The sequence below is a fragment of the Anomaloglossus baeobatrachus genome, chromosome 5 (assembly GCF_048569485.1).
Source record: "Anomaloglossus baeobatrachus isolate aAnoBae1 chromosome 5, aAnoBae1.hap1, whole genome shotgun sequence".
Taxonomy (NCBI): domain Eukaryota; kingdom Metazoa; phylum Chordata; class Amphibia; order Anura; family Aromobatidae; genus Anomaloglossus; species Anomaloglossus baeobatrachus.
This window is the reverse complement of record NC_134357.1, coordinates 517,813,571-517,826,950: the sequence shown is the minus strand read 5'-3', so window position 1 is coordinate 517,826,950 and position 13,380 is coordinate 517,813,571. Positions and strand designations below refer to the sequence as shown.

Here is a 13,380-nt window from a genome sequence, read left to right as displayed (position 1 = left end):
ATGTGCGCACGTCGCGTAAAAACATGCAGTTACGCTGCGCTTTGTAGCGCAGCGTAACTGCATGCGTCCTGCGTCCCCTGCACAGTCTATGGAGACTGTGCAGGGGCCGTGCGCACGTGGCGTTTAAGAGCGCAGCGCTTCGGCTACTGCCGAAGCGCTGCGCAAAAAGAAGTGACATGTCACTTCTTTCCTGCGCTTTGCCGGCAGCTCCTGCTCTGTCTATGGCAGGAGCTGCAGGCAGAGCGCATGGAATCGGCGCTCACTACGGACATTTCTGCAGCGATCTAAAGCGCACATGTGCTCTTCAGATCGCTGCAGAAATTTCTGCAGGGCTTGTACGCAACGTACGCACATAGCCTAACAAGCCTTTTCTTCTTCGAAGGTTGGCAGCTGAATACACTGCTCATCTTCCATAAAACTCATTCATGTCTCCGTCAGTTACACTGAATTTGGCATCACTAATACTTAAGGTACCAGGTTCACAAAACTACTACACCATGAGGACAATATCTTCATTTTATAGTACAGTTGTATATACATATTAGCTCATAGGCCTACAAGGATTAAATTACCACAATCCACCTGTGCACTAGGATCTATTCTCGTAGTAGAATGAAGAACAGAACTCAACTTCCTTCAGAATATTCTGGGATATTTTTTATTTTTCAAAAGTCTACAGACCAGACTAATAGTTTAACGGTTAAAGCAGTTACTCGCAGAGAGATCTACATTTACAGTAGTTTTGGCTTCATTGTAATTTGTTTTTATTCTGTATTAGAGATGAGCGAACCTTTGGAAGTTCGGTTTCAAGGGTACAGTCGAACCAAAGATAAGGTTTGGTTTGCAACCCTGACTTGACCCGAACCTCAGTGGAAGTCAGTAATTGAGTAGTTTGTGTCTCCACCTATATGTAGCCAGCCATAAGCAGAACACTTCTAAGGGAGGGTGGGCAGAATTTCAATTAATTAATTATATATATTTTTTGTGTGTGTGTATTTCCACACTACATCTGATCACACTGATTATACCCCCATCGCGAGCTGTTCAAACACTGCACACGGCATGCACAAGGTTGAGCATCAATCATACCCAAGCACAGCGCTGCTCGTTTGAGTGGTCTGCACTCGCAACTGACCGAACTTCGAACCAAAACTCTGGTTTTTTTGTAGTCTGTATTCGAACCCGAACATCAGTTTTGCTCATCTCTACTCTGTATATGGCTTTTATTTTCTTGATTTTTTCTTTTAAGTTTTTCTATAGGATTTGAATAAAGAAGCTGTCAAAAAAGAAACATGTAAATAGTATTAGAAACATGGCATTTCCTTTTTTACAAATGGTTAACCTATTTGGGAATTACAATCTACATGTACAGGGATGAAATGGGCAGAACCGATGCCAGGTGTTTAAAAATGTACAGCTGCCAAAAGCAACTAAGGCATCTACGTTGTAAGAAGGTTGATGTTGAGGTGATGTCGCTATGAAAGCTTGAGGCATAACTATGGCCGTGTACATACCTATTAGTCCCTGCCAGAGGTGAGGTATTATATAGGCACAGGCAGGGAGAATATACTACGCTTTAGAATTTAAAAAATATCAAAGAAGTGTATATTGTGTGATCACTCTATTAAATATTATATGTGAAAAAACTGTGTGTGGGAGAAAATAAAAAACAAATACTCTAAATTTTACCATATTTACCAAATTGCAATTTTTTGCCAAAAATCTCAAAATTTTTATAATAAGTACAGTTTGGAATTTTTAGTGCTGAAGTGCACATTTAGTGCTGGCTTTTTGTTTTTTCTTCAAAAAAGAAACATGTAAATAGCATTAGACACATGGCATTTCCTTTTTTACAAATGGTTAACCCATTTGGGAATTACAATCTACATGTACAGGGATGAAATGGGCAGAACCGATGCCAGGTGTTTAAAAATGTACAGCTGCCAAGAGCAACCAAGGCATCTACGTTGTAAGAAGGTTGATGTTGAGGCGATGTCGCTATGAAAGCTTGAGGCATAACTATGACCGTGTACATATCTATTAGTCCCTGCCAGAGGTGAGGTATTATACAGGCACAGGCAGGGAGAATATACTACGCTTTAGAATTTAAAAAATATCAAAGAAGTGTATATTGTGTGATCACTCTATTAAATAAATATTATTATATGTGAAAAAACTTTGTGTGTAAGAAAATAAAAAACAAATATTCTAAATTTTACCATATTATGTTAAGGAAAATAATTAAAAAAACAACAGATATTTGTGACTGTTGTGGCCATATAAACCAACCTGTACTATAGAACTATTGTATTATTAATGACGACCACATTTTCCTGCACAGAGTCTTAGGCGGGCTTTGCACACTACGACATCGCAGGTGCGATGTCGGTGGGGTCAAATTGAAAGTGAAGCACATCCGGCATCGCATGCGACATCGTAGTGTGTAAAGCCTAGATGATACGATTAACGAGCGCAAAATCATCGTAATCGTATCATCGGTGCAGCGTCGGCGTAATCCATAATTACACTGACGCGACGGTCCGATGTTGTTCCTCGCTCCTGCGGCAGCACACATCGCTGTGTGTGAAGCCGCAGGAGCGAGGAACATCTCCTACCGGCGTCACCACGGCTTCCGTAGGATATGCGGAAGGAAGGAGGTGGGCGGGATGTTTACATCCTGCTCATCTCCGCCCCTCCGCCGCTATTGGCTGCCTGCCGTGTGACGTCGCTATGACGCCGCATGACCCGCCCCCTTAGGAAGGAGGCGGGTCGCCGGCCAGAGCGACGGTCGCAGGGCAGGTGAGTGCATGTGAAGCTGGCGTAGCGATAATTTTCGCTACGCCAGCTATCACACGATATCGTACCTGCGACGGGGGCGGGGACTAACGCGTGCAACATCGCAGCATCGGCTTGCGATGTTGCAATGTGCAAAGCCGCCCTTATACCAGCACACCGGATGTGACTGGGATCTTCTCATAGATGTTCAGTGGAGGGAAAGCATCTTATCTGTCTACCATATATAATCTTGTTCAGGGAAAGAACTACAGCTAACATAAATCCTGGAAGTAAAGGCCGCTTTACACGCTACGATTTATCTGACGATATGTCGTCGGGGTCATGGTTTTCGCGACGCACTTCCATCATCGTTAGCGATGTCATTGCATGTGACACCTACATGCGACTCCGAACGATCGCAAATAGGGTGGGTAAAATCGTTGACACGTTGTTCAGTTTTAAAATATTGTTCGTCGTTTGGAACGCAGCAGACATATTGCTACGTTTGACACCCTGGCAACGACGAACAACATCCACACAACCGCCTTGGTCAAACAATATATCGCTGAACGATGTAGCGTCATTTGTGAGATGTGTACGTGTAACCGCTACAAAACGACCTATGAGCGATCTCTGCAAATCTTAACGATATGGGCGTGTCACATCGCTAACCAGATAGCTAGCGATATTGTTGTGTGTAAAGCAGCCTTAAGGCTACTTTCACACATCCGGTTTTTGCCGTCAAGCACAATCCGGTGCGTTGCAGATTGTGGAAAAACTGATGGGATGGATCAGTTAAAAAAACTGATCCATTGTAGCAGTGGCCGCGGGTAACCTGAGAGACGTCACCGCTGACAGCGTGGTGTATGTGTTTATTTTCTTTAACTTACAGGTTAATCATGGGGGGGGTGTCTCATAGATGCCTGCCATAATTAAGCTAGGACTTAGTGGCAGCTATGGGCTGCCATTAACTACTTATTACCCCGATTGCCACCGCACCAGGGCAATTCGGGATGAGCCGGGTAGAGCTTTGTGACAGCTGTGCAGCGCCGCACCGGTGATCGGTGAGGGGGAGAGACAGACATCGACAGACATACATCGACAGACAGACATACATCGACAGACAGACATACATCGACAGACAGACATACATCGACAGACAGACAGACATCGACAGACAGACATCGACAGACAGACAGACATCGACAGACAGACAGACATCGACAGACAGACAGACATCGACAGACAGACATACATCGACAGACAGACATCGACAGACAGACAGACATCGACAGACAGACATACATCGACAGACAGACATCGACAGAGACAGACAGAGACAGACAGAGACAGACAGAGACAGAGAGACAGACATCGACAGAGAGACAGAGAGACAGACAGCGACAGAGAGACAGAGAGAAATATTTTCTAACCAGAAAGGAATTTACACGTCTGAGCATGCTCAGTTACAAAAGCATGCTCCAGCGCCAATAGGCTCTCATTTTACAACACGCCACACGGCTCCGATGCAGTACGTTTTTTTGCCAGTGACAAAAAACGTTCCATTGTGCGTCCTTTCCGGCAGCCGGACACAGAAATTTTGCAGGATCCGGCGCATGCCAGATGAAATGCAAGGGCATCAGGCACAATCGAGCGCTAACACACTTCAATGAGGATAAAAACGCATCTGGTGACGGAACTGTTTTATCCGGTATTCACCGAATTGTGCCTGATGGCAAAAACCGGATGTGTGAAAGCACCCTAAAATAGAAAGTGGGAAGAGCCAGAGAAGTGAGGGGGAGAGAGCAAGCTGGATGGATGTCAGTCCTGTCAGGAAGATAATGGAGAGAACAGGAACCACTATAGTAGTCTGATAGAGCATTTTCTGTTTTATCACAATAAGAAAGAGATAGAACATAATCCATCTTTCTGAGGCAGTGTAATACTACTGTATGTACTGAGGAGTTCGATTGCGTTAGGGCAATGACAACCAGAGACGAGTTCTTGGTGCAAAAGACGTTTTACAATATGTAACCGCAAAATGTGCACAGAACAGAAAATACAAAATAATAAGTAACCACAATATGTAAACAGAACAAAGATATACACAGTAATATGTAACTGCAAAATGCACACAGAACAGTATATACACAGTGGAACATAAACACAGTAAATACCTGCTGGTTTCAGAGCAAAAGGGAATTCCCGGGCTGCACACCGGACTCCCCCAGGGAGACCACCAAGAGCGAACCCCTATACAGGGGCTGTCCGGCAATCACCCCAGAAGGCCAAAATGCACAGCAGCCGGGACACAAAGGGCAGCAGATATAGTCCAGAAAATGTCCGTACGTGATGAGAGTCCTAGGGTGGATATGAATGGAAGGGACCAGGCAGAAATGCCGTCCAGAGACAGCAGACAGAGTCCTAGCACAGTTGGATGAGAGGTGAAGTCCAGAGCTGGTGTCAGGTGTTTCCACTGAATCCAAACAGCAATCAGGAGATGAGAGCAGCAGGGCAGGAGTACACAGGAAGCAGTATACTCAGCCACTGGACTAAGCTTTAGGGGCGGCTTTTAAACAGATGGACAGGAAGTAGGGCAACAGAACAGAAAACTCCATGTTAACAAAGGGCAAGCTCTTTCAAAAGAAAACTGGAAAACCCGGAACTCTGACAGGCAGCATGACAGCATGTACAAAATATCTGAGGTACACTTGAAGAGAGCTTTCTTTATTTTAGCTGAGGTAGAATGAGAAAGATAGAACCTCCTCCATTACATCTGAGGTAAGGCTGCTTTCACACTACGTTTTTTTAACATGCGTCATGAACGTTTAACGCAAAAACAGATCCAGTGCAAATGCGTTTTCATTCCAATGCATTTGCAATGGACTCGCGTCAACATGCGTTCACATGCATTTGCATGCGTTATAGTGAGGATCCAGCAACTTGCAGTTTATTAACTTTTTTCAAAAACGCTATGTGTAGCGTTTTTGAGCTGCGTCCAAATACTGCAAATCGCTGGATCCTGACTAAACAGCACGCAAACGCATATGAACGCTGGCATGCTGATAGACAGGATCCTGCTTGCTCTACTGAGCATGCCCAGAAACCAACCAGTCGTGATCAGTCTCTCTCCCCCTCTCTCTCTCTCTCCCCCTCCCTCTCTCGCCCGCCTGAGAGCGGCGGACGCTCATAACCAAGGTAAATATCGGGTAACCAAGCAAAGCGCTTCTTAGTTACTAGATGTTTACCTTGGTTATGTGTGCAGGAAGCTGGTTCCTAGCAGGTGCGGATGCTCGTAACCAAGGTAAATATCGGGTATTCAAGCAAAGCACTTCACTTAGTTACCCGATATTTACCTTGGTTACAGCTTACCGCAGCTGTCAGATGCAGGGTCCCAGTCTCACGTTCAGTTCCCCTCACTCCCGATCACATAACTCCAATGCCCGCCCATAAACTTCAAGTGAAAGGATCCTGCAAAATAACACATGCATTTGCATGCGTTTTTCTCTGCAAAAACAGGATCCGCTTTTGCAGCAAAAAACGTTCATAACGCATGCTAAAAAAACGTAGTGTGAAAGCAGTCCAACTGACAGAGACAGCCTCCTCCATCATGTCTGAGGTAACTGACACAGACAGAGCCTCCTCTATTATATTTGAGGTAAGTGACAGAGGCAGAGCCTCCTCTGTGAGAAAATGGTAAGTCCTGCTGCATCGAGCAGCCATCCTGTGCTCAGCAAACCCTAGCAGCCATGTTGTCTGCAGACCTTGGTACAGTTAGGCAGACTAGTTTTGCAGCAAATGAGATGCATAAATAAACGTTCTCCCAAGAATGAGCCATAAAATTACCTCAGTGTCATTTAGCAAGAATAGAAATGTGGTATTATATAATAGAAAATAGTTAATATAGTGGAATAGCACAAAAACGAAGAAACATAGGCCTGTCAATATTGAAGAGTAATGGGAGCACACTAAAGCGGGCTTTACACGCTGCAACATCGCTAGCCGATGCTAGCGATGTCGAGCGTGATAGCACCCTTGAAAGCCACCTTTAGAGCTGTGATGTGATTAAGGACGTGAGTTGATAAGAACATAGAAACTTATGCTTTAAAACAGAATTAGGTATTGATATGTATGTATACTGACATATTGGACTTGCGCCTTCTTTGTCTTAAAGTATAACCGCCTTCTGCCACAGTATGATGTAACTTATTACGCCCTTTTCTACAACGTAACCCTTTGTCTAAACCAGGTTTAAAAAACCCTAACACCATAGTTCGTGGCCAGATAGCCAAACCACCCAATCTGAACACCTGCGTGTGTCTGCGTGCTTTATAACTCGTTTCCCGTTTCTGCTCTGTGCTCTTGAATAAACTAAAGGGGGCTTTACACGCTACGACATCGCTAATGTGAACTCGTTGGGGTCACGGAATTGGTGACGCACATCCGGCCGCATTAGCGATGCCGTTGCGTGTGACACAGATGAGCGATTTTGCATCGTTGTAAAAACGTGCAAAATCGCTCATCGGTGACATGGGGGTCCATTCTCAAAAATCGTTACTGCGGCAGTAACGAGGTTGTTCCTCGCTCCTGCGGCAGCACACATCGCTCCGTGTGACACTGCAGGAACGAGGAAGCTCTCCTTACCTGCCTCCCGGCCGCTATGCGGAAGGAAGGAGGTGGGCGGGAGGTTACGTCCCGCTCAGCTCCGCCCCATCGCTGCTATTGGGTGGCCGCTCAGTGACGTCGCTGTGACGCCGCAAGGACCGCCCCCTTAGAAAGGAGGCGGTTTGCCGGTCACAGCGACGTCGCCGGGCAGGTAAGTATGTGTGACGGGTCTGGGCGATGTTGTGCAGCACGGGCAGTGATTTGCCCGTGTCGCGCAACAGATGGGGGCGGGTAACCACACTAGCGATATCGGGACCGATATCGCAGTGTGTAAAGCCCGCTTAACTCCTAGTTTTGAAGAATCGACGGCATTGTCCCCTTTGGAGTATTAAGGAGAAATCATTTTTGGACAGTCTAGTAATCTTTCATCCGCCATTATATCTGAGGCCAGTGACAGAGACAGCGCCTCCTCCATTATATCTGAGGTAACTGACAGAGACAGAGCCTCTTCCATTATATCTGAGGTACTGTAAGTGACAGAGACAGAGACTCCACCATTATATCTGAGGTAACTGACAGAGACACAAAACCGCTTTACACGCAACGACATCGCTAACGAGATGTCATTAGGGTCACGGAATTCGTGACGCACATCCGGCCTCGTTAGCGACGTTGTTGCGTGTGACACGTACGAGCGACCGCTAACGATGCAAAATACTCACCTAATCGTTGATCGTTGACAAGTCGTTCCTTTCCCAAATATCGTTGCTGCTTTTGGATGCAGATTGTTTGTCATTCCTGAGGCAGCACACATTGCTACGTGTGACACTCCAGGAACGACGAACAACACCATACCTGTGTCCTCCGGCAACGAGGTGGGCGTGACTTTTCTGTGGCTGCTCTCCGCCCCTCCGCTTCTATTGGACGTCTGCCGTGTAACGTCGCTGTGATGCTGCCCAAACCGGCCCCTTAGAAAAGAGGCTGTTCGCCGGCCACAGCGACGTCGCTAGGAAGGTAAGTCTGTGTGACAGGTACTAGCGATTTTGTATGCCACGGGCAGCGATGTCGCTGCGTGTAAAGTGGCCTACAGCCTCCTCCATTATATCTGAGGTAACTGACAGAGACAGAGCCTACTCCATTATATCTGAGATCACAGAGAGACAGAGCCTCCTCCATTATATCTAAGGTTACTGACAGATGGAGCCTCCTCCATTATATCTGAGATCACTGACAGAGACAGAGCCTCCTCCATTATATCTGAGATCACAGACAGAGATGGAGCGTCCTCCATTATATGTGAGGTCACTGACAGAGCCTTCTCCATTATATCTGAGGTCACTGACAGAGCCTCCTCCATTATATCTAAGGTACAGTCAACGAAATAATTATTTGATCCCTTGCTGATCAAATTTGCCCAATGACAAAGACATGAACAGTCTATAATTTAAGGGTAGGTTCATTTTATCAGTGAGAGACAGAATATCAAAAACAAAATCCAGAAAATCACATTGTAAAAATGTATTTGCATTTTGCAGAGAGAAATAAGTATTTGATCCCTCCGGCAAACAAGACTTAATACTTGGTGGCAAAACCTTTGTTGGCAAACACAGCAGTCAGACCTTTTTTGTAGTTGATAATGAGGTTTGTGCACATGTCAGGGGGAATTTTGGTCCATCCCTCTTTGCAGATCATCTCTAAGTCATTAAGATTTTGAGGCTCTCAGTTGGCAACTCAGAGCTTCAGCTCCCTTCATACGTTTTCTATGGGATTAAGGACTGGAGACTGGCTATGCCACTCCATGACCTTAACGTGCTTCTTTTTGAACCACTCCTACGTTACTTTGGCTCTATGTTTTGGTGATTGTCGTGCTGGAAGACCCAGCCACGACCCATTTTTAATGTCCTGGCTGAGGAAAGGAGGTTGTCACTCAGGATTTTACGGTACATGGCTCCATCCATTGTCTCATTGAGGAGGTTAAGTAGTCCTGTGCCCTTAGCAGAGAAACACCCCAAAAACATAATGTTTCTACCTCCATGCTTTACAGTTTTGACGGTGGTCTTTGGATCATAGGCAGCATTTCTCTTCTTCCAAACACAGCGAGTTAAGGTAATGCAAAAGAGCTCCATTTTTGTCTCATCTGACCACAGCACCTTCTCCCAATCAAGCTCAGAATCATCCAAGTGTTTCATTGGCAAACTTCAGACAGGTCTGCACATGTGCCTTCTTCAGCAGTGGGACTTTGTGGGCACTGCAGGATTTAATCCATTACGGCGTAATGTGTTACCAATGGATTTCTTGGTGACAGTGGTCCCAGCTGCCTTGAGATGATTAACCAGTTCCCCCCCCCATGTAGTTTTAGGCTGATCTCTCACCTTCCTCATGATCCTGGATACACGCAAGGTGAGAATTTGCATGGTGCCCCTGATCGATGTCGATTGACACTCACTTTGTATTTTTTCCATTTTCTTACTATTGCACCAGCAATCGTCTCTTTCTCACCTAGCATCTTACTTATGGTTTTGTAAGCCATTATCGCCTTGTGCAGTTCTATGATCTTGTCCCTGACATCCTTAGAAAGCTCTTTCGTCTTGCCCATGTTGTAGAGGTTACAGTCTGACTGATTGAGTCTGTGGACAGGAGTCTTTTATACAAGTGACAATTTAAAATAGCTGTCTTTAATGCAGGTAACGAGTTGATTAGCAGCGTCCAAGTGGTCTGTAGGAGCAAGAACTCTTAATGGTTGGTAGGGCATCAAATACTTATTTCTCTCTGCAAAATGCAAATAAATTTATATAATTTATTTACTGTGATTTTCTAGATTTTATTTTGGATATTCTATCGCTCACTGTTAAAATTGACCTACCCTTAAAATTATAGACTCTGTCGGCAAACTTACAAAATCAGCAAGGGATCAAATAATTATTTCCTTCACTGTAACTGACAGAGACAGAGCCTCCTCCATTATATCTGAGGTAACTGACACAGACAGAGCCTCCTCCATTATATTTGAGGCAAATGACAGAGCCTCCTCCATTATATCTGAGCCAACTTACAGTGACAGCGCCTCCTGCATTATATAAGCTGAGCACACTGAGAGACACAGCCTCCTGCATTCTGAGATAACAGAGACAGCGCCTCCTCCATTATATCTGAGATAAGTGACAGAGACAGCGCCTCCTCCATTATACCTGAGGTAAGTGACAGAGACAGCGCCTCCTCCATTATATCTGAGGTAAGTGACAGAGACAGAGCCTCCTCCATTATACCTGAGGTAAGTGACAGAGACAGAGCCTCCTCTATTATATCTGAGGTAACTGACAGAGCCTCCTCCATTATATCTGATGTAAGTGACAGAGACAGAGCCTCCTCCATTATATCTGAGGTAAGGGAAAGAGACAGAGCCTCCTCCATTATATCAGAGGTAAGGGACAGAGACAGAGCCTCCTCCATTATATCTGAGGTATCTGACAGAGCCTCCTCCATTAAATCTGAGGTAAGTGACAGAGACAGAGCATCCTCCATTATATCTGAGGTATCTGACAGAGCCTCCTCCATTAAATCTGAGGTAAGTGACATAGACTGAGCTTCCTACAATTATATCTGAGGTGACAGAGCCTCCTCCATTATATGTGAGGTAACTGACAGTGCCTTGGCTATTATATCTGAGATAAGTGACAGAGATGGTGTATCCTCCATTATATCTGAGGTAACTGACAGAGATGGAGCCTTGAACTGGCTCGCAGTCTCCTGGCTTAGGCATACTTTGAGTTTGGTAAGAAGTCCTGCATCTTATCAGAGCATCGTTCTCCATACTTGGCCCACAAAACATGGATGTATGAAACTGGCCTTAAAGTAAAATGTCTGATTGCTGCATGATCCTGTAACGGGGTGCCAGGGGTGCCTCGGGGCTTGTAGTCGTGGCCCCTTCGTTCAGGCTTACCCCTGGTTCCGCCGTCACTATCGGGACAGGAGATGTCTTGGTGGGGCAGAGTGTGGTGGTGCAGATGTCGTCCGACGTATAAACACTCTCCAGGCATGCTTTGGTGCAAATAAAAGACATTCTTTATTTTCCAAAATAAACCGGCAGTTGCAGATGACTTCACGTTTTTCCTTAGCTGGGGGAAGCCTGCCCTGACGTCCTCTCCAGTGGGGATGTGCCCGGCTACTCTGCTTCACCCGGCTCCCACTATGGCTACCCACAAACCGGACCCACACCAGTCTGCTTCGCTCTTGAGATTCCGCCCGCTCCTTTTCTCTCCGGCTTCCCTATTCTTCCAGCTCCCACACTCTGCCCCTGGCTGTTCCTTCTCCCCCGTCCCGGAATCAACTGACTTCCTCACACACACACTTCTCTCTCTAAGCTGCCGGCTCCTCCTCTCTCCTGCCCTGTTTCTATGGGGACAGCCGTCCCACTCGGGCTCTAGGGGAAACCCCACTGCACAGTAAAAACATGTTTATTAATAACATCAACAGTAACTACCCCAGAGTGAGGTATCTTCAGGGGGAAACTGCACCTCCTTGTAAGGGGTCTGCCCACCCCTTACATTCCTCCCCTCTTTAAGCCTAAGCCTCCCGGCAAGGCTCGAACCTGTAAAACACAATTTAGCAGCAAGGCAAACTTTGGATAAAACTTTAAAACCTTCATAAACAAAGTCAACCACTGAGCGCCCAAGTTCTGCGCCCGGAGTCCCTCCTGGGAGCTCCCGGTCTTTGTAGGCAGTGTGCCCGGAGGCCTTCAGCAGGCACTCCCGGTCTTTGCTGGTCTTCTGCCCGGAGGCTTTCACAGCACTCCCGGTCTTTGTAGATAGGAGGACAAACAATAAAGTCTTCCTTAACATCACGGAGGGAGCCCCTGGCTCAGTCCAGCATCAGGCTCCTTCCGGGCTCGGTAACTTAAACATGGTTGCAAACTGTGGAACATTTCCGGCTCCTTAACAACACCGGTCTTCAACACGAACATGTCCATCACCTCCGGTCGTTACGGGTCACTCGGGATGGTAAGCGCGCTGCCATTCGGCCCGCTGAGCGCTCACATATTCGGAAAGGGACTGACCTGGCAAGCGGCGCAGCCTCCGGAACGGTTCGTAGTTGACTGGTGGTTCTGGCGCCTCTGTCTCCGGTTTTGCCTCTTCAACCGCCGACGGGGGTGACGGGGTCGCTGAACGGGACGGACGGGGACTACCCACGACGATCACCGGGTGTGTGACCATACTCTGGTGGATTGCTAACACCGCCGGTGTCCCCTTGTCTGGGTCAGCACTCAGTCCTGTCATGACTTCTGGCGACACCGCCAGCGTGTTTCTCGGCCGGGAAATCTCAGCCAGCACCGGTCTCTGCTGTGTACGTCTCCGGTACTGACACTCTTCCCATCCGATCTCTTGCAGACCTTCCTGTAATGGCGCCGGGGACGGTGGAGATGCTGGGGAAGGTGGAGGCGGGCCTTCTTTTCCCGCTCTTGTATACGCTCCACCCCCAGTCTCACACATTAAATCGACCCAGCATAGGCGACTCTTCTTTTTCTCTGTACTGCCACCCTCTCCACATGTTTTCAGTAACATCTTAGGGCCAGCACCTCCCCTCTTTGGACGGCGTACTCTGTACTTCTTTTTCTTCGCCGGCCAACTCAGGGTCTTTCGTTTGGCGCCAATTCTTTGCGCGCTCGCTGTACTCGTGAAGACGGCGGCCATCTTACCGCCGTCTTGTGCCTGGTCCAACGCCTTAGGCACCACTTGGTCTCCATCTTCTTGGATCGGGACCCCCTGCAGATAATCCGGATCCTGCCGACTACGCCACATGTAACGGGGTGCCAGGGGTGCCTCAGGGCTTGTAGTCGTGGCCCCTTCGTTCAGGCTTACCCCTGGTTCCGCCGTCACTATCGGGACAGGAGATGTCTTGGTGGGGCAGAGTGTGGTGGTGCAGATGTCGTCCGACATATAAACACTCTCCAGGCATGCTTTGGTGCAAATAAAAGACATTCTTTATTTTCCAAAATAAACCGGC

The 13,380-nt window shown here is 46.9% G+C and overlaps 1 protein-coding gene across 1 annotated transcript in view; it reads right to left on the bottom strand.

Moving 5' to 3' along the window:
• LOC142312869 (uncharacterized) overlaps positions 1-13,380 on the bottom strand; it is a 288,408-nt gene that overhangs the window by 31,297 nt on the left and 243,731 nt on the right.